The 21,135-nt window shown below is 44.5% G+C and overlaps 1 protein-coding gene and 1 pseudogene across 6 annotated transcripts in view; one reads left to right on the top strand and one right to left on the bottom strand.

Moving 5' to 3' along the window:
• Positions 1 to 21,135, top strand: part of CAP2 (cyclase associated actin cytoskeleton regulatory protein 2) — a 164,795-nt gene that overhangs the window by 83,174 nt on the left and 60,486 nt on the right. The gene's annotated exons all lie outside the window — the stretch shown is intronic.
• Positions 13,308 to 14,201, bottom strand: LOC111541130 (annotated as a pseudogene). Its single transcript, XR_002731199.2, has one exon. The product of XR_002731199.2 is annotated as a 60S ribosomal protein L6 pseudogene (transcript).

The following is a 21,135-nucleotide window of genomic DNA, read 5'->3' as shown; positions in this document are numbered from 1 at the left end:
CGTTCATAACGAGTGCTCAACAAGAGACAAAATGAATAAACCATCCAAACCCAGCCAGACCCCAGAGATTTTACATGATTAAGATCTTTTCCCAAAGTCACTTATAAAATGAGTCTCTGAAAACCTCCTCTTGTCTTTCTGTTTGTGGAAAGTCAACCCTAATTACTTTTTACAGTAAGAGAAACTCAAGGAGTCTGGAAGAGGGTTTTCTCCCCGTACTTAGGGGATGCACAGAGGAGATTCATGCTTAACAAGATCATCATTAAGACCTCCCCATAATTATCTCCTGACCTATGGATTGCTTATGAAAAAAATATTGTTCCCATGTAGATAAGGAATAGCATAGATCTTTGTGATAAATTTTGGGAAAAGATCTATTTTTCTTGAAAAGAAACTGTGATTTAAATGTAATCCTGTCATTTAGGTTGTTTCATGTAACTGTTAGTTTTTTCTTAATGATAACAATTTTTAACTTTGTTTCTGTTCTTTGTTTAGTTGTTCTTCCGGTATGTCCTAAACAGAGTTGTTGTTTTTTTATTATTTTTTTATTTTTTTTATTTTTATTATTTTTTTTTTTTTTTGAGACAGAGTCTCGCTCTGTCGCCCAGGCTGGAGTGCAGTGGCTGGATCTCAGCTCACTGCAAGCTCCGCCTCCCGGGTTTACGCCATTCTCCTCTCCTGCCTCAGCCTCCCAAGTAGCTGGGACTACAGGCGCCAGCCACCTCGCCCAGCTAGCTTTTTGTATTTTTTAGTAGAGACGGGGTTTCACCGTGTTAGCCAGGATGGTCTCGAACTCCTGACCTCGTGATCCGCCCGTCTCGGCCTCCCAAAGTGCTGGGATTACAGGCTTGAGCCACCGCGCCCGGCCTTTTTTTTTTTTTTTGAGATGGAGTCTCGCTCATCGCCCAGGCTGGAGTGCAGTGGTGTGATCTCAGCTCACCGTAAGCTCTGCCTCCTGGGTTCACGCCATTCTCCTGCCTCAGCCTCCCGAATAGCTGGGACTACAGGTGCCCGCCACCACGCCCTGCTAATTTTTTGTATTTTTAGTAGAGGCAGGGTTTCACCGTGTTAGCCAGAATGGTCTCGATCTCCTGACCTCATGGTCCGCCCGTCTTGGCCTCCCAAAGTGCTGGGATTACAGGCGTGAGCCACCGCGCCCGGCCCTAAACAGAGTTTTAACTTTATTACTAATTTTATTTCTTGCATTTTTCCACATTTCATATATATGATATATATATAATATATATAAATATATTGTATATCATTAATAATAATTATGTATAATGTATAAAATTTTATGTTGCTTGGGGCATAAACTTTACTCTTTTAGATAGGCTGTATCTATTGCAATCCTATAGAGACCCTTCAATTGCTTTTTTCTCTTGAGACAAGGTCTTGCTCTGTTACCCAGGCTGGAGTGCAGTATCGTGATCTTAGCTCACTGCAACCACCATCTCCCAGGCTCAAGTGATCTTCCCACCTCAGCCTCTCGAGTAGCTGGGACCACAGACTTGCACCACTACACCTGACTTTTTTTTTTTTTTTTTAATTTTTTATAGAGACAGGGTCTCGCTATGTTGGCCAGGCTGGTCTCAAACTCCTGAGTTTAAGCAATCCACCCGCCTCAGCCTCCCAAAGTGCTGAGATTACAGGCATGAGCCACCGCACTGAGCCTCTCAATTACTTTTTATTCAGAATACTTTTTTAATCTGATAACATTATAAGTATCCCTTTTCGTGTTGTTGATGTGACCTCCTACCTTCCTTAGAACTTTATCTAATCAATCATTTCTTTCTTTCTCTCCCTGCTGGATCCTTCTGTTTAGTCTGCAAACCAAATCAGTGTTCTCTATTTAAAATAAACAAACCAAACAAAACACAAACAACTTCCTTCACTGCCTAAAATGTCTCTGTCCTCCTCTTTACTGCCAGCCTTCTTAGGAACACTCTGTCCTCCCTGATCTCATGTCCTCACTTCCCTGTCACTTTTTAATCTCCTGTCCTCTGTCTTTCCTCCTTATCATTTGACAAAAAAAGACTTTCCCAGTGCCCTGTTCGCTTTCTGATTGTCCTCATTCCATTCAGCCTCCCTGAAGAATTTTTACCTCTGACCATCACCCTCCTCAAAGTTTTTCCTTCTCTTGGGTAATAAAACTATGCTTTCTGTCTGTTTTACTTCATTTATTTCTCTGATTTCTCTTCCTCCCACTATCCCTTAGCTGTACGTATTCCTTTAAGATTCATTCTATGTCATCAGAAGAGGACTTTCTCAAACCTGGTCTCTCCCCTGTCAGTTTCATCCATTCCTATGGTGGGGTGCGTCACTCATCTGCTCCTGGTGCCCACTGTACGTCTCCAGCTGAAGGCTCTTGCTCCACGGCCCTGGGCCTGGGTGTCCTCCAGGAGCTCAGATGCAGTGCGTCTGCACCACACACACCTCCCCCAAATGCTGGGTTCCCTCCTCCTTCTTTCTCCCAGTTGATGGAACCTCAAGCCACCCTGTCTCGTGAACTAGAACTCCTAAGTCCTTGTGACTCCTCCTTCCCTTCACCTCTCACATCCAGCCGATCTCTGAGTCCTGACAATGCCCTAACCAGGGGAATCTATGGGATGTGAAAACTTCATTCCCATTTGTGCTAATTTGGGAAGGAAGGGAGGATGAGAGGGAAGAAGAGGAGAAGGGAGGACAGAAGTAAAAATGAAGGAAGGGAAGGAGGAAGGAAAGATGGAGGGAAAAAAGGAGGGGGTAGAAGAAAGAAAGAGAGAAGAGAAAAAGATCACCTGCTTTTTAATTTTTTTAATATAAGGGTATTACAAGTTTGCTTTTTAAAAATCTTTGAAATGAAGAAAAGACAAAGAAGAAAAACCGTCCCACCAGTCTCTGACAGACACTGCAGTATGGCCTCTTCAACCAGTCTCTGCCTCGAAGCTTCCCCTCCTGCAGTCTGTCTTCCGTTCTTATCATCATAACTGTTGCTACAAAACAAAGTAAACAAGCAGAAAACAAATTGAATCGGGAATCCTGCCATAATCCATTGCCTGTGCAATCTAGTCCAGACTGCAGAGGATGACATTCAAGGCCCTTTGCAACTTACTCCAGCCTCTGATTCCTCTCCTCCGAAACTTCTCCGCAGCAGGTCCATTATCGCAGTCACGTTGGACAACCCGAGTGCTACGAACATGTGTAATATGTCTTTGTTCATGCAAGGCCCAAAATGTCCATCCTTCTCTTCCTAATCTGTATAGTTTTCATTTTAACAGATGTAGTGTATTCCATAATTTGATCAGCTGGGCTTGGAGACACCAAGAACTGCCTTCTCTAAAAGCTCAAAGGCTAACGAGGGCAAAAGATAAACTGAAACATGGTATATTGTAATAAGGGCATTGTAATAAGTACTGAGCTGGTGGGGAGCCCTAGGTAGCAGTCCTGAACGCTGCATAGGGATTGGGGAGTTGGAGAAGAGGTCACGAGGAAGGGGCCCCTTGAACTGGGACTTGCAAGAGAAGCAGGACTCATGCATGAGAAACTGCGCCTGACAAATGGAAGCGCCTGGAGTGTCTTTGCTCTGGTATTCACACAAACAGATTCAGTCTCAGTCCATTCTCCCCCACCCCATATGCCAAGATGACTTGGTGCTAAATATGTTTTTTTTTTTTTTTTTTTTTTTGGAGACAGAGTTTGCTCTTTTTGCCCAGGCTGGAGTGCAGTGGCGTGATCTCGGCTCACTGCAACCTCCGCCTCCTGATTTCAAGTGATTCGCCTCCCACCCGAGTACCTGGGATTACGGGTGCCTGCCACCACACCTGGCTGATTTTGTTTGCTTTTTTTTTTTTTTTTTTTTTTTAGTAGAGACAGGGTTTCACCATGTTGGCCAGGCTGGTCTTGAACTCCTGACCTCAGGTGACCTCGGCTTCCCAAAGTGCTGGGATTACAGGCGTGAGCCACTGCACCCAGCGTAAATATGTATATTTTTTAAACAAGATTGTTGACTTTTATTTTTTAATCCAGTCAATTACTTTTTAATTATTTTTAATAAGCAAGTTTAGGCTGTTCACACGTGCTTTTTGATATGTTATTTGTCCTGAAGCCCAAGTAAATGTATCTTTATTGTAGTAGTTCTTGCTTTCTCTTTTCATTTCTGTGGTTTTTATGGCAGATTTTAAACTCCTTATTTCTTTCTGAACTTGGCCAAAGGATAACCTTAAGTAGTCTGATGTTAACATTTTAACAATAATATATTCCAGAAAAACCATTTTAACTGCTTCTATTTATTTCAATTAACTAAGTAAACTTGGATTCTTTTCTAGGAAACAAAAAGAATCTTTTGTTCCTCTTCAGCTGTTCATTATTTGTAGTTATTACCTGAGATCCTTTTTGAGATTCTGCTAATACCTGATAGTTCCAAGAATATATCTGCTAATTTAATAACCATTTCCATTATATTCTATTAATCCTTGCATAACATTCTGATTCATTTGTTTCTCACATATGTCCTTATAAGTCTCTGTCTAGTTTTGTTTACCGTGGCAAAATGGATATGTTTCTTTGTGATACACTGTTCATATTTTTAATTGGTCAATTTTTCTAAGTCTGAAAATCTCCTCCTCCGCTTTCAAAGAGCAAAATGACCCTGGGCAAGTGCCTTCTCTTGACCTTGTCATAGCTTCTCCACCCCGTCCTCTCCTCCTCCAAAGTATAAGGAGAGAAATCTAATTACTATTCCATGTCATTAAATGCCAGCTCTCTTTCCCTGTGATCACTTTAAAGCTCTTTGCCTCGGGCTTTCTATTTCTTTAAGGTGACAGACATGCATATGGAGGGGAGTTCGGGCATGGGAAGTCACCCACCACTGAGTGAGTGGCTGTCTCTGGATTCTCGTGATGTTCGTACCAAAACTCTATTTCCATTCAATAAATTTTCTGTTATCGCTGTTCCTAATTTTATACTCATCACAATCCTTTCCTTTCTGTCCTTCAAAGCTTGAGCTTCCTTATTCTGTTTTGTAGGTGTATTCATCAGCTAGGGCTGCTGGAACAAAATAACACAAAGTTAGTGGCTTAAACAACAGAAGTGTATTCTTTCATAGTTCTGGAGGTTAGAAGTCAAGGCGTAGGCCAGGCACGGTGGCTCACGCCTGTAATCCCAGCACTTTGGGAGGCCAAGGCAGGCGGATCGCGAGGTCAGGAGATCGAGACCATCCTGGCTAACACAGTGAAACCCCATCTCTACCAAAAATACAAAAAATTAGCCAGGCATGGTGGCGTGCGCCTGTAGTCCCAGCTATTCGGGAGGCTGAGGCAAGAGAATCACTTGAACCTGGGAGGTGGAAGTTGCAGTGAGCCGAGATCGTGCCACTGCACTCCAGCCTGGTGACAGAGCGAGACTCAAAAAAAAAAAAAAGTCAAGGCATGGGCAAGGCCACACTCCCTCAGATGGCCCAGGGGAAGAATCTTCTGGGACTCCCTCCTGGCTTCTTGTGGGTTGCTGGCAATCTGGTGTTTCTTGGCTTATAAATGCATCATACTTCGTCTTTATGTTCGCATAGTTTCTCCCTGTGTGTCTGTCTCTGTGTCTACATTTCCCCTTTCCATAGGGACACCTAGGCGTACAGGACTAGGGGCCTCCCTACTGTAGTACGACCTCATCTTAACCAATTACATCTACAACAACCCTGTTTCCAAATACGGTCACATTCTGAAGTACTTAGGATTAGGACATCATCATATCAATTAGTGGGGGGACACCGCTCAGCCCGTAACACTAGATTTGTCAGGCATTGTATGTGTAATGCAGGCGTCATTTGGGCCAGTTGTTCTAGCTTGTCCTGGCTTATGCTATCACATATTCCTCTGTACCAGTAACTGCTTCTTCTCTGTCTCTCTTTGGAAGCTTTCATCATGAGCCCATTCAGACCTGCTCAGGTGGAAAGTTCAGGCCCATTTGCCCTTTTAAGTTGCAGAAGTGTTTTTTCGTAAGAGTCAGGCTGCCAATTGGTGGGATTTCATTTATTCGATTTCTTTATTGTTTATGAAGCCTGTCATACTGTATGTGTTGTGTCTTGTTTTCTTATTTCCTAGACTCTTACAGATAACAATCCAAGGAGGGATTATCATCTGTAAAACTCCTTCCCAAGAGTGCAGGGTACATCGATAGCATTCAGCAATTTTCTTGAATTCTTTTTTTCCTCCATTGTTTTCCTGTCTAATTTTTGTGGACAGTCGTATGAAAATCTCAGTGACTTCCTGAGACTTCACATGCACACGTAGAACTCACATAAAAGTGAAGGAGTGACATTGGTGTGCATTTAGCCACATTCCAGGGAGACATACCCAGATTAGACCAACTCCTCAGGGTGCAGACAAGGTGACGTCAAAGGACACAGTTGGACTGGGATTCATTCTTACAATGGGATAAGGCGGGGCTTAGGCCCCTCTGAGAAAGAACCAAGTACTGGTTCCTAAAGGAAAGGTATGAAAGACGGGAATGCAAACCCTCATGGAGCCCCAGGGCCCCTTGATAGAGAATTCTCACATGCCCAGCTCCACCACTGCGCCACAAAGCCTTCCAGAAGCCCAGCCATCAAGGCTGCTGAGAGATTCCTTTCCCCGGCATGGCTGACAGGGGTGTTTTCACACCAGGAGCCACCAGCCCACTGTTCAGTGAGAAGAAGCGCTCATGAACTCTGCACACGAGCACCCTGAAAAAACCCCGAGGAGCTTGCCCTAGAAATAGCCCCACTGGTTCTCTCCTGTGTGCTTCTTGTCTGTTTCTGGTCACTTCTGCTTGGAGTTGTGTGAGTCCAGTGAGAAGAGTCCCGGAGAGCAGAGTGGCGACTGCTTCACTCCCAAGCTTATGTCCTTGGTCTGCCAGCCTGAGATGAGAACTATTTTTGCAGACCAAAAGGAAAGACCACTGACTCCATTTTTTTTTTTTTAGACCAAAATCAAAGACGCATGGACTCTATTTTTTTGGCAGATCGAAATCAAAGATGGTGGGCTCCATTCATTTCCTTTCCAGAGCTCTTTCCTGATAGCGAAGATGTTGTGGGCAGAGAAAGAAAGAAAAGAATCATTTCTATAGCAGTTTCGCGAGTCTGCGTCGGTGTATTCGATGCTTGGGTGGGGCTCCCCCTTCTCAGGCAAGGCCTTGTTACAAGCTCCTGTGTCATGCATTGTTGGAACCCGCAGCCTGGCTCAAATGACCACAGGGGTGCCTCTTTGTCAGACATACGCTGTGCATCTGGCGGCATCATGAGGGTAATGTGATATGGCTCACAATTTTAATTTTAACAAAAAAATACATCTGTCAGGCTCATTTCAGCTGACAGGATAAATATCATATTTCATTGCCAGTTTGTAAACACCTCACTTTTCATCTCTATCTAACATGTTTCCTGGGTGGTTTACAAATTGAAAACTCAAATGGAATACATTTGGGGCTGAGCATGTGTGCTCTGTCAGTCAAGTCTGGGGGTAGTGTTTTTATGGAGCCAGGTCCATGCAAGCAACACATAGGTGGCTGACCAGGAAATGTGACAGTGGCAGATTTGTCTTAGGTAGAATTGTCTTGAGTAAGAAAACCCAGTGGAGAAAGTGGTTTTGAGACTGTTCGGCAGCTGCCTTGGACACCTGGAGCCGTTTCTTTTACGGATGAAGATGCATTGTGTTATTGTCTCAGGATCCTCGTCCTGTTGCTTCTCTGGCCACAAACTGTTCTTCACCAAAGATGATTTTATTTCACTGTCTTTGAAAATCGTTCTTTATAGGTAGAATATGAAGATTCTCTGAAGTGATTCCAAAATGCAAAACTCAAACACTATTGTTCTATTTCTTTACTTGCAACAAGAGAGTAGAAAGGACAGTATTTGTTTTGTGATGCTGGGTCGCTCAGCAGGGAGAGAATTTGAGATAAGTAGAATGGCAAATAGAAATAGTGGAATAACTGGATTCCTAGTCCTGAGGGGTTTTTTTCTCAGTCCTGTTATAAACAGTACTGATGGCATTTTATGTGAATATTTATGAGGGACCTTTTAATTAAAGGATCTCAAAATTCTCTTATCACCTGTTAGTTAATTTTCACAATGTTATGCTAGAGCGCGTGGGTAGTAATGTTATATGCCACGTACACATGGAGAGATCAAAGCCTACAGATGTTCACTTACAGAACTTGCCAAGAACCTGCAGTGATCAACTGGGCTTCTTCCAACCTGGGGCACCAGCCTCTGGTTACCGGTGCCACCCAGCTTTCCCAGGCTTGGTAACCAGTGAGAATCAGGTCTAGGGCTAGCTGGGAAATGACAGGAATGGTGATTTTGGACTCACCCTCACCCTTTCCTGCCATGCGAACTCCCACCTCCCACCCACTCATCTTCCTTTCTTATCAGTCCGTTTATTACTCTGGGCTGATTTCCACTGACCCCGGAAAAGGATTAATTGATACCTACAGGGGTTAGTAATTATTGACAAGGTCACACTCTTCCGAAAAGTATATGCATTTTCAAATGGAAATCTAAACGCTAGCCAGGTCTTCCCAGGCTTGGTGTCCTGCTGTCCTGCTTCAAATACTCTTTTCCTTCATTGTTAGGAACCAGAAATGCGTAAGAACCTTCTATAGAAGTAGCCCTCAAACTACATCTCCACGGCAGGCTCTGTCAAGCCATCACTTAGTGCAGAGGCTTCTGAGGATGAGGAGGGGAGGGACAGAATGGAAGAAGGACATCCTGTTTGTGTTCCCAAAATCCATAGCACTATAACTCTCAAAGGGTGAAGCAGTGAACATTGAATGTACCAATTCTGAAAGCCTAAAGTCCCTCATACACAGCAATCACCTATAATATATTTGTGGCCAAACAATGTTCCAAAAACCAGTAAAATAAGCCAGGCATGGTGTCATGCACCTGTAGTCCCAGCTATCTGGGAGGCTGAGGTGGGAGGATCCCTTGAGCCTAGGAGTTTGAGGCCGGCCTGGGCAACATAGCAAGACCCAGTCTCTCAAGAAAATACATTAAACAAACCAATGAGATAGAAAAACTCTGCAAAATCTTGGGAAGTAGAATTCAAGGAAGTTGTGACAGTTGATAATTTAAGCTCAAGTAAATTTTCTCAGGGGAAAAACTTAGATAAATAACTGACAGTGTGTCAGGTGTGGTGGCTCATGCCTGTAATCCCAGCACTGGGAGGCTAAGGCGGGTGGATAGTTTGAGCCCAGGAATTCAAGACCAGCCTGGGCAACACAACAAAACTCTGTCTCTACTAAAAATACAAAAAAATTAGCCCAGCATGGTGGCGTGCACCTGTAGTCCCGGCTACTCAGGACTGAGGTAGGAGGACCACTTGAACCCAGGAGGTCCAGGCTGCAGTAAGCCGAGATCACACCACTGCACTCCAGACTGGGTGACTGAGCAAGACCCTGTCTCAAATAAATAAATAAATAAATAACTGACAGTGTTTAAGCATGGCCAGGATATCATAAGATGACCGAGATTATTCTTTAGAAATCAGCCTCAAAATACCATCAATGAGATGTTTAAAGGCTAGGGATGTAAACATGTTTTCTCTTACCCACTCTGTTACTATAACCCAAAGGCAAACTGAAGTCACCCTTCCGCTTAGGATCCAGTAAGATGTTCTGGAACCCTCATTCCGTGTCCTGTGGACATGCCAGGATATCTGGAAGTGCTCGTGCAGCACACTGTCATGGTCTCCCCGGCTTCCAGGCCAAGCCGCTGCGGAGGACTCAGCTGTGTCTTTTCTGCTCATGGAGCCCCGCGGTTCTCCTTGATTGCATTGGCAGGAGGCAGTTGCAGTTTTAAATAGCAACCTCCAAGCAAGAAACTCAGAATCATCCTCTGTGTCCCCCACTGCCATCACGTGTCTTCCTCACCTCATTCATTAACTCAGCACTTAATTGCTGAGCCCGTACTATGTGCCAGGTGCTGAAGATACTGAAGAAAAGAAGCCATCCTCGTGCCTGCTGGAAGCCCTGTCCCTTACCTGCCTTTCAGAGCCGTGTCCTTCTCCCATCTGCCTTGCTGTGGACTTCCCCAGTCCCTTATCAAGACCCTGAGAAACACTCCCGACTGGTGTCTGCTCTGACTTGGTGCTGTCCCCCTGCCCCTGCCTCTGACTCTTTCCTCCCTGACAGGTCGGTTATTCTAAACTTCCAACTAGGCCACTGCTCTGCGTTAAATCCTCCCAGAGCTCCGCAAGAGCAAATGCCTGTCTGGCTCAGCAGCCTCATCACCCAGAATGCCCCCCGGTGGGTTGGTTTGTCTTTTTGTTTGTTTTTGTTTGTTTCTGAGATGGAGTTTTGCTCTTGTCACCGGGGCTGGAGTGTAGTGGCACCAACTCGGCTCACTGCAACCTCCGCCTCCTGGGTTCAAGCGATTTTCCTGCCTCGGCCTCCTGAGTAGCTGGTATTACAGGCACCCGCCACCACGCCCAGCTAATTTTTGTATTTTTGGTAGAGTCGAGGGTTTCACCATGTTGGCCAGCCTGGTCTCAAGCTTCTGGCCTCAGGTGATCCGCCCACCTGGCCTCCCAAAGTGCTGGGATTTCAGGTGTGAGCCACCGCACCTGACCCAGTTTCTGTTTTGTTTTGTTTTGAGACAGGGTCTTACACTGTTATCTAGGCTGGAGTGCAGTGGTTCCATCATGGCTCACTATAGCCTCAAACTCCTGGGCTCAAGTGATCCTCCCACCTCAGCCTCCCTAGTAGCTGGGACTACAGGTGTGTACCACTATGCCTAGCTAGTTTTGTTTGTTTGTGTGTTTGTTTGTTTGTTTGTTTTGTAGAGACAGAGTCTTGCTTTGTTGCCCAGTCTGATCTCAAACTCCTGGGCTCAAGTGATCCTCCCGCCTCAGCCCCTCAAGTAGCAGGGATGCCCAGTTAGTTTTATTTTTATTTTTGTAGAGATGTAGTCTCACTATACTGTCCTGGCTGGTCTTGAACTTCTGGACTCAAGTGATCCTCCCACCTTGGCCTCCCAAAGAGCTGGGATTACAGGCATGAGCCACCATATCCGACCTGATTGTTATTCCATGCCATTCAGGAAAGTTTGTTCTTTCCTGAGGATAGCCCGGCTTTGTGCTCTTTTTGGTATTTTTGTCTGCCGTTCTCTCAACCTTTCCCTTCAGATTTCTTCTTATCCGTAAAGTAATAAGCAAACACCTCCCCTCTGGATTGTCCTGGTGCCAGCCACAGTCAGACTAGTGGCCTCCCAAGCCCTCGATGGCTCGGTCCCACAGCCCCGCTGTAACCGTTTGTTCATGTGACCATCTCATTCATCTTTGAATAGCTCAGGGCCAGGAATATGGTCATTGAGATAAACTTAGTCATTTATTGTAATTCTTCAGTGAATTTCATATCTCGTTTTTTAAAAAACCCATTCATATCACAAGCCCACATTCAGCTCAGAGATAAATGTTAAATCGGCCTAAACCTCAGTGTCCTCTGCTGAAAAATGAGGGTAATAATACTGAATTACAAAGTCACTAAGATAATTAGCATCTATCTTTGTGGAAGCCATAGTTTCAATCACATCAGAGCATCTCCTTATAGAGCCGCAGTTTGTGTTAGTTCTGTTGTCATCACAGTTCGCACGCCGAGTTAGCACACTTGGCCTTGAATTATACCCTCTGGACATCTAAGGGATTCATGAACATGGTGCACCTGCTGCTTCTTATCTGTTCCATGAGGTAGATATTATTCTCTCAGTTATTAAGGGGCAGAGTCAAGACTAAAATCCAAGACTGACTCTGATGCCCATGCTGTGTGGAAACTCCACTGTGCTAAGGGGTCTGTGCTGGCAGGACATCCTACCACTGGCAGTTTTGCCTTTGGCCCACTCCTCCAAACACAGGAAAATACTTCCACCAGAAAGTCTGCAAACTAACTTTCCTCCCAAAATCAATAAAATTGATGGCCACCATGAGCCACAAGAGAAACTGCCTTTCAAGAAAATCAGGCCGGGTGCGGTGACTCACGCCTGTAATCCCAGCACTTTGGGAGGCTGAGGCGGGCACATCACGAGGTCAGGAGTTCAAGACCAGCCTGGTCAACGTGGTGAAACCCCGTCTCTACTAAAAATACAAAAATTAGCTGGGTGTGGTGGCACGCACCTGTAATCTCAGCTACTCGGGAGGCTGAGGCAGGTAGGTGGAGGCTGCAGTGAGCCGAGATTGTGCCACTGCACTCCAGCCTGTGCAACAGAGCAAGACTCTGTCTCAAAAAACAAACCAAAAGAAAAAACAAAAACTCAGAACAGTAACTACCATTCAGTACAGTTTCCAACAAGCAACAGTGTTAAGTCCTCAGAGTCCCACATGGTGCCCCAAAGGGTGTCAAATGACTGAATGTCCCACAGTTGGCATTACCCAGTGTCAGCTACCATCACGGGGAAGGTTCAGTTGCTACTACACTCTTCCATGCGCTCTCTGCTTGCCTGTTGGATTCGCTTCTCGAAATGTGTTGCCTTGCCCCTTACTAGCTGGGGTTTTGCATCCATTCTCTCATTTAACAAACACTAGTTGAGATTCTATTTGCCAGATCCTGGTCTGGAGCTGGGAAAACTGTAGTGAGCAAAACAGATCTTCCCTGCTGGAGTTTGTAATCTACTAGGTCCATCATGATAGTTGTGCCATTTAGCCAGATCTTGAGTTCTCCACAGGGGTGCTAACGTCCTCCAAAAGGGCATTTTGGAAGTGCGTGAGCGTCTTTTTGGGTTGTCAGATGCAGGAGGTTTCTCTTGGCATTTGGTGAGCAGGGGCCACAGACGCCAGAAGCTCAGCAACACACAACACAATACATCATCCCTCCTCCTAGTTGACTCTCACCCATGACATATGCATGTAGGTGAAAAACATTTTTGATCATCTGAGCTCAGAAGCTAATTTCATTCCATATGCTATATTAATATGCATGGTAATTTTATATATATCCTAAATTACCCTGGAATGCAGCTGCAGTGCAAATTGAGGGAAGATGACACTATGTTTTGTTCTGAAATTTGCCATATGTTATTTGCCATGTCAGAAAATGGCATCTGCAGATATCTCCAAAAGACTTCTTGTATTTGGGTTGCTAAATCACTCACCTGTATGAGTCCACATCTGTGGCTGTCCCTTTCTGCAGGATTCTATGTGCAGTTGCAACTTTGAGACTACATCATATCTTCCTGGTGGCGTTGTGGCCAAACATTTACGTCTTGAAATTGCTTTCCTTTTATTTCTCCTTTATTTTACAATTAGATACCATATGGATTTCCTTCTTTTTTTTTTTTTTTTTTTTGTTTGTAGTTAGCTATTTAATGAGGTTTTTAAGACATTTAGAACACCAATTTGTGAGGATAAATTCCATTCGTCAGGGCAAAAACAGATCGCAGGTAGCCCTGGAGCTGAGGAACAGCTTTGATTTTTGGTAGAATTTGTGAGTCCACAGCTTTCTGATCAATCTTGCGCTGCTCTGTAATCTCGTATTTCTCTTTCTCTGTGTCGAAGATCTCACCTTCCTGGTGTCTGGGCTTCCGCAACTTCTTCTTCTTGAAGTAAGCATCAGTAAGATGTTTTGGGATTTTGACATTGCTGATATCGATTTTGGTTGAGGTGGCAATGACAAATTTCTGGTGCGTTCTTCGTAGAGGAACTCGATTGAGGACCAGACGTCCAGTCACAAGTAACAAGCCACTAGCCAGCTGCTTCAAGAAAACCACCCTCTTGCCCCTGTGGCGTCCAGTGAGGATGATCAGAATGGTCCCGGGGGTAATGCTGGCTCGCAGTTTTCTCACGTGCTGACTGAAGGGTTTTTTGCCGTGGCTCAACAGCTTTCGAGGCACATCTTCAGTAGGGTAATATCTGGGCATTTTGCGAAGTTTAACCACCCGGGTACCGCCGTTCTTGTCACCACCAACTGGTTTTGTAAGAGTTGCAAGAACCTTCTCCTTTTTCTTTTCAACCTTGGATTTAGCGGCTGAGTACTTCCTCTTGTACATGGCCTTTCTGGAATACATGGCAGATCGGGAATACCTGCCAATTCCTCTGACAAGGACAGGGTTGCGGCTGCAATGGGGCTTCCCCTTCTTGGGCTTCTTAGCCTTGAGGTTACCCTTTTTCACCTTGCCACCAGCATGAGCCTTCTTGGCTTCGGGTTTCTTCTCTTTAGTATCTGGCTTCTCAACTTTTTCACCTGCCATCTTGCAAGATGGGAAAGAGAACTAAGGTTTCGGATTTCCTTCTTTTTTTAATCTTATTTTTTTTTTTATTCTTTCTCTTTTTTTTTTTTTTTTTTTTTGAGATGGAGTCTCACTCTGTCGCCCAGGCTGGAGTGCAGTGGCCGGATCTCAGCTCACTGCAAGCTCCGCCTCCCGGGCTTACGCCATTCTCCTGCCTCAGCCTCCCGAGTAGCTGGGACTACAGGCACCCGCCACCTCGCCCGGCTAGTTTTTTGTATTTTTTAGTAGAGATGGGGTTTCACTGTGTTAGCCAGGATGGTCTCGATCTCCTGACCTCGTGATCCGCCTGTCTCGGCCTCCCAAAGTGCTGGGATTACAGGCTTGAGCCACCACGCCCGGCCTTTTTTTATTATTCTTTAAGTTCTAGGGTACACGTACACAACGTGCAGGTTTGTTACATATGTATACATGTGCCATGTTGGTGTGCTGCACCCATTAACTCGTCATTTACATTACGTATATCTCCTAATGCTATCCCTCCCCACTCCCCCCACCTCACAACAGGCCCCAGTGTGTGATGTTCCCCTTCCTGATATGGATTTCTTAAAGTGATGTGTACATGTAGTTTATATTATCTGTGAATTTCTTTCAGGCAGAAAAGAGGATTATAAAACACTTGCAATTTTAAAATGGAGTATTGAGTTGGGTGGGGTATAAGTCACAAAGCTAGGTGTTCCTGCCATGTCGACAGGACTCCTTTGCTGGCAGAGGTCCTGCCCATGAGTTTTTGGTTGTAGTCCTAAGATTCTGCATGGATCCAATCAGAACAAACAGAATGAGAGCCTTGGAGAAGGATCCTGGAGGCCTCCTGGAGGTTGCTGGAGTGTGGGGACTTTGAGGAGTCCTGGAAGAGAGACGGGGGCAGCCAGGGTAACAGGGGGTACCCAAAGGGCTTGGAAAGTGGCTGTTTGCCAACCACTACAAAGGATCGTGGTGCCTTAACAGCTGGTGAAGCTGCCCTTGTGCCCTTTGGCTGAATGTCAGCTGTAACTCAACCCTCCTGCTGACATGTCTGTTTCCCATGCAAGTAAACTTCAGGCTGTGCCCATAGCTCCACTGGGTAAACAAGAGGACATGTGCTACTAAAAGAAATCTGTGTCTCTTTTCACTCTTCTTCCGCTTTGAGCTGGTAGAAACTCAGTGTCGTTAACTTCATGCCCCAGAAATGGGAGTTTCTGATCCTGGGGTTCTTCTAGCACCCTTGCATTGAACTTGAACAGCCTTTCCCAAAGACTGTCCCCCAATGCCCCAGAGATTGTCAGGGTGCCCCATCTGTTCTCCACCTTTTCCAGTATGTCCCAGGGTCACGTAAGTAAATTGCCTGAGATTCTCAAAAAGAGATGACCTAAGTTTCCACCCCGTTCAAAAGGGCCTGCATTGTAAGCATATCCTTCTTACCGCATGTCGTGGACACCATGTTCTCAGCTGCTTCATCAACTACAGTGTTTAACTCAGCAATAATTATTCCATTTTGTCCAGCTATCCATGATATGCTTTTTCTTCAGTATTTGAGGACAGTAAAATTGCTTGAATAATTACAATAATAGCAGCTGTCATTTTTAGGCCTCTATTACGTGTCAGACATGGTACACATATTGTATTATGTAATCATCATCAGAACCTTACAGATGACATAGGAAGAATACCGGGGCTCAGACTGGTGTGAACGATACGGTTTAAACCCAGATGTTTCCTGTTCTGAAGCCAATGCTTTTTCTATTTTGCCTGAGTATTAGCTGTGGGAGCCAGACATATCTGGGTCCAAATCTCAGTTCTAGCCAGATGATCTTGGGCAAGTTACTAAGTATTTCTTGATCTTGTTCCCTCACTCATAAAACAGGGATAATAATGCTAATGTTTCCACCAAAGTTTTATGATGTTTACATAATATATAGAATACAAAGTACAGTGCCTGATTTATAGTAAGCAATCAGTAAATTTTCATTTCTTCCCTCCCCACAAACTGATCTTCAGATGATAGTCATCCCACAGGACTCTCACAGATTTCTATGGGCTTCCTAGCATGACCTGCTGATGAGGACCAAATAAATCCCATTGTCTATCCAGCTCAGCTGCTCTTGGCCCCAGCCTTGTCCCTGTGTTTATTCTGGAAGGAGTACTTAATGTGCCAGGAGGAAGGAAAGGGTTTGACCTTACTGGTCTTCGCAAGAACTGTTTTGTACTTTGCGGTACCCGTGTGTGATGCTGGAAAGGTACATCTTTTAGAAATTCAGAGAAATCTTCTATAATCAACAATGGGAAATGGTTGTCTATTTTTTTCTCTATATAAATTTCCCAACTTATTGTGATGTTTGCTAGTGGCGGGGTGTGTGTAGTTTGGTTTTAACTTTGTATTTTGGGGTCACCAAAAAAACACACCAAGACACAAGTATGTCTATGAGCTGGAAGTCAGAAGAAGCAGAACTGAGGGAAGGTAACTGAAAGAGAAAAACAGGATTGGTGAGGCACCAGAGGGTCCAGCAGGTACATGGAACTGCAGCTGGCAGGCTTTATTCTGTGCTGCCCATCAGCAGAAGGCATATTATTCTGGACTATGTGCTGGCATCCAAAGTGGCTGGAATTGCAAGTGAACTTTAGCCTATGCGTGGCTGAATTCAAGTCACCCAGTTGGGGGGAAAAGCAGCTTTTATCCCTGTCCACTTCCTGATTTCTCCTCATTGATGTTCCATACTCCATTCTGATCAGCTGCTAGCATGTGACAGGCTGGCTGGATCAAACAGCATCAACCAAATGTTCAGTCAAATATTGTAGTCAGTTAAATATTTTCACATAAGCCTTTTACATTAATAAAATCTCCCCTGCTCCTCTGACCCCTTCGTACTGCTTCACTCCTTTTTTTCATGTACTATATCTTTAACGTGTCTGTTGTTTACTGTCTGTTTACTGCTTGTAAACCCCAAAGGAAAGACCCGTTTTCCCCATTTATGTATCTCAAGTCCCTAGGACTATGCCTGGCACCTAGTAGGTGCTCAATAAATATTATAACAGATAAAAGGAACAAGAAAACATGAGATCAGAGTTAGTGGACATCAGGCAGAAAAAAAACGTTTATGAAGGAAAACAGAGGAGGACATAAAAGGCAATATCTGATCATTTTATTCACATGAATAAAAAATTTGTATCAAAACAAGATAAACTCTTACCATCTTTAGAGAGGTACATTTTATTTCTGCTACCCAGATTTTTATTTGTCACTTCAGTGTTAGTTTGTGTATTCATTCCTTTGTTCATCCATTCCTGTTACATGACACTGTGTTTAGTATAAAAATGCAAGCTAGACCACCAGCATACACTCACATAACCCAAATAAGCCATTTTAAATAATGCACCTCTCTCTCACCTCAATTTGTTAAAGTATGGTAGAGATGAAACTAAGGCTAAAGGTTGTTTCTCTCTACAGGCCAACAAGTTTTAGGATATAATAAGTAATTGACCTGGGAAATTAAACAAAAATAATTTTACTGCCAACCACAGACCGTACCCATAATCGAGGCTGGCTGTCTCACAGACTTTTGCTGCTGGCCAGAGTGAATGACTCAGCACAAGTCAACCCCAGGAGAGAAACAATACAGAGCTCACTCCTGGTTGATTGAGGGCCAGAAGCGCCATTCTTGTAGGTGAGGAACAGAGCATGTATACGTTGTGTTGTTCTGAATTGGAACTGAATTGTACTGAATACAGGAACATATAGCACATTTATGAATCATGTGTACTGGATTGAAAATGTGAGAAGATGCTCCCAAGCAAAGGCACACTGAGCAGTGGAGACCAGAAAGGAACTGAGCTGAGGGGGCAAAAAAAAAAAAAAAAAGCCAGCCCATCGCAGCTGCACTGCACTGCAGATATTACAGATCAGTTGTGGCCCCTGGGAACTCCTGTTTGAGGACAGCCAAAACACTATGTCTAAATCGGAGCTTCTGGTCTTTCTGCTACAGCCTGCTCCTTCTGCCTTTTCCCCATCTCAGTTGATGGCGACTCCATCCTTCTAGTTGTTTGGGTCAGAGACCAAGGAGTCATTCCTGACTCCTCATTTGCTTTGGTACACCACATCTGGTCTGAAATCTACTTTTCACAATCTCCACTACATTCACTCTGGCCTGAGCAACCTTAATCTCTTGTCGGAATTATTGCGGTAGTCTCGGGTACGATGTCCCTAGTTCTGTGTTTACCCTCCAATAATCTATTCTCAATACAGCAGCCAGAGCAATCCTTAGAAAAGAAAACCACATCACGTTATTCCTCCACTCAAAACTCCATGATGATCTCCGCTTCATTCAGGATAAAAGCCAAAATCCTTTCAGCAGCTCCCATGATTGGTGCTCCAACACCCTGTCATTTTCTCTCTGACTTCAAACCCTGGCCTTTTCTCCCTCAGTCGCTCCATTCCCGCTACATGGGTTCTGCTTGCTCTTTAAACACTGGAGGCACGTTCCTACCTTGTGATCTTTGTAGTGGCTGTTTCTTCTCTCTGGGGAGCCCTTCCTGCAGATGTCTACATGGCTAATGCCACTTCCAGATATTTATTCAAATGTCACCTTCTCAATGAGACCTGCACTGGCCATCCTATTTTAAATGGGAACCCACCCCCCCATATGTATTTCTGATCCTCCTCACTAGGTTCTACCTTTTTCCCTCCATGGTTTTTAACAGTTAACATGCTATATAATTTAATTATTGGCCGGGCGCAGTGGCTCAAGCCTGTAATCCCAGCACTTTGGGAGGCCGAGACAGGCGGATCACGAGGTCAGGAGATCAAGACCATCCTGGCTAACAGGGTGAAACCCCGTCTCTACTAAAAAATACAAAAAATCTAGCCGGGCGAGGTGGCGGGCGCCTGTAGTCCCAGCTACTCGGGAGGCTGAGGCAGCAGAATGGTGTAAACCCGGGAGGCGGAGCTTGCAGTGAGCTGAGATCCGGCCACTGCACTCCAGCCTGGGCGACAGAGCGAGACTCCGTCTCAAAAAAAAAAAAAAAAATTTAATTATTTATTGTAATTATTTCTCTGGCTCTCCCCCTGTGATGGTTAATTTTATGTGTCGACTTGACTGGGCCCTGGGATGTCCAGATATTTGGATGAGTATTATTCTGGGTGTTTTTGGATGTGATTAACATTTAAATTAGTAGACTGAGTAAAGTAGATAGCACTTCCTAATCAGTTGGAGTGCCTCATCCAATCAGTTGGAGGTCTGGATAGAACAAAAGTCTGACCCTCTCTTAAGTAAGAGATAATTTTTACTGACAGCCTTTGAGCTGGGACATTGGGTGTTTTTGTTTGTTTGTTTGTTTGTTTTGTTTTATTTTTCCCCTGCCTTTGGACTCGAATTGAAAGATCATTGGCTTTTCCTGGATCTCCAGCCTGCCAGCCTTCAGACTTGGACTGGAACTTATACCATTGGCTCTCCTGGGTCTCCAGCCAACTGACTGCAGATCTTGGGACTTGCCAGTCTCCATAATCACAGCCAATTCCTTGCCATAAATACATAAATAAACAAACAAATCCTGTTTGTTGTGTTTCCCTGGAGAACCCTGACTAATACATGCCTGTCGCCACTTAAGCAGAAGAGGGCAGGACATCAGAGTCCTGTCTGTGTTGTTTACTGCTGTACCCCAGGACCTGGACCAGCTCTGGCACATCAAAGTCACAAGTACGTATTTGTTGAATAAATGAAAAAACAAATGAACCAGCAGGTAACAAAATAACTCTCTTTACACATAATAGTGAGCAAAATTCTCTTCATTTTATTACACAGTCATGATTTATAAGCTTTACATCTAAGAACTGAGTCAAAAATCAAAGAATTGTCCTTCCAGCATATGCCTCATAGAAAGTAGTTCTGGTTGTACATCACGTTTTATGCTGGATTTATACACACCATTAGCCACACTTTTCCTTTGGGGTCAATGTCAAAATCCAGGCTCAGCAGTCTACAAGCACTGATAAGACTTGGAGTCCATGAGATTTATGGCATATGGAGCTATGGGACTCCTCTGGACTTGGCAGTGGCCAAAAATCTTGGACAACAAAGAAGCATCTCAGCTCAAGCCTTGAAGATGAAAGGTCATTGGCCATGAGTGTGCACTGCAAAAGAAAAAGACTGCAATTTAGTGGCTTTTTTCCTTGAAAAGCCTGCTTTTTCACACAGGTTTAGGTGCATGAAAGAGGAAGCAAGAAAATACAGGGAAAGGACAGGAAAGAGACTGTAACTGTCAATGGTGGGAGTTGTTAGAAGTGGGGACAGGACTGGCCAAAAAATGACCTGCAGAAAAGATAGCAACAGAGGACAGAATCCCAGTGCAGCGGGGGATGGCTGTGCCAGCAGCCCACCCAGAGATGATTATAGCTCCTGAAAGCAACTGCTGTGCGTGCGTGTGTGTGTGTGTGTGTGTGTGTGAGTGAGGGAAAACAGGCTGCTTTACTTCTGATAAATGCCCTTGAAAGCATCTCTGTGGTTATAAGTCAGATAACCAGAGAGGAAGGGGCAAATGAATACACAGTGGACAGCCCAGCAGGCCTCCATGAAACCCTGAAGCTACCGGACAGGCCTCTTACAGCAGCGTTTCCCTGGGTCTGTTCACAGAATACCAGTTCCTTAGAAAACTGTGGGTGAAATTAAAAGCTCCATGGATCAAAAAGCTTGAAAAGTATCAGGTTAAGCAAAGTTAAATAAGTTTCTTTAGTACCTTGTTCAGTATTCTGAAGTGAATTGTGGGCCACCAAAAGTGGGGGCGCCCTATGCAGAATCCTCCCAACCCTGTTGACCAGGAAGCACGGCTTATGTTGAGCTACTCACCAAATGGGCTAGTGCTCTTATGGGATGCATTGCTCTGTTTTCTCTCTCTTGTGTGTGTGTGTGTGTGTGTGTGTGTGTGTGTGTGTGTGTGTGTGT

The sequence above is a fragment of the Piliocolobus tephrosceles genome, chromosome 5 (genome assembly GCF_002776525.5).
Source record: "Piliocolobus tephrosceles isolate RC106 chromosome 5, ASM277652v3, whole genome shotgun sequence".
Classification (NCBI taxonomy): Eukaryota; Metazoa; Chordata; class Mammalia; order Primates; family Cercopithecidae; genus Piliocolobus; species Piliocolobus tephrosceles.
This window is presented reverse-complemented; position numbering and strand designations above follow the sequence as displayed.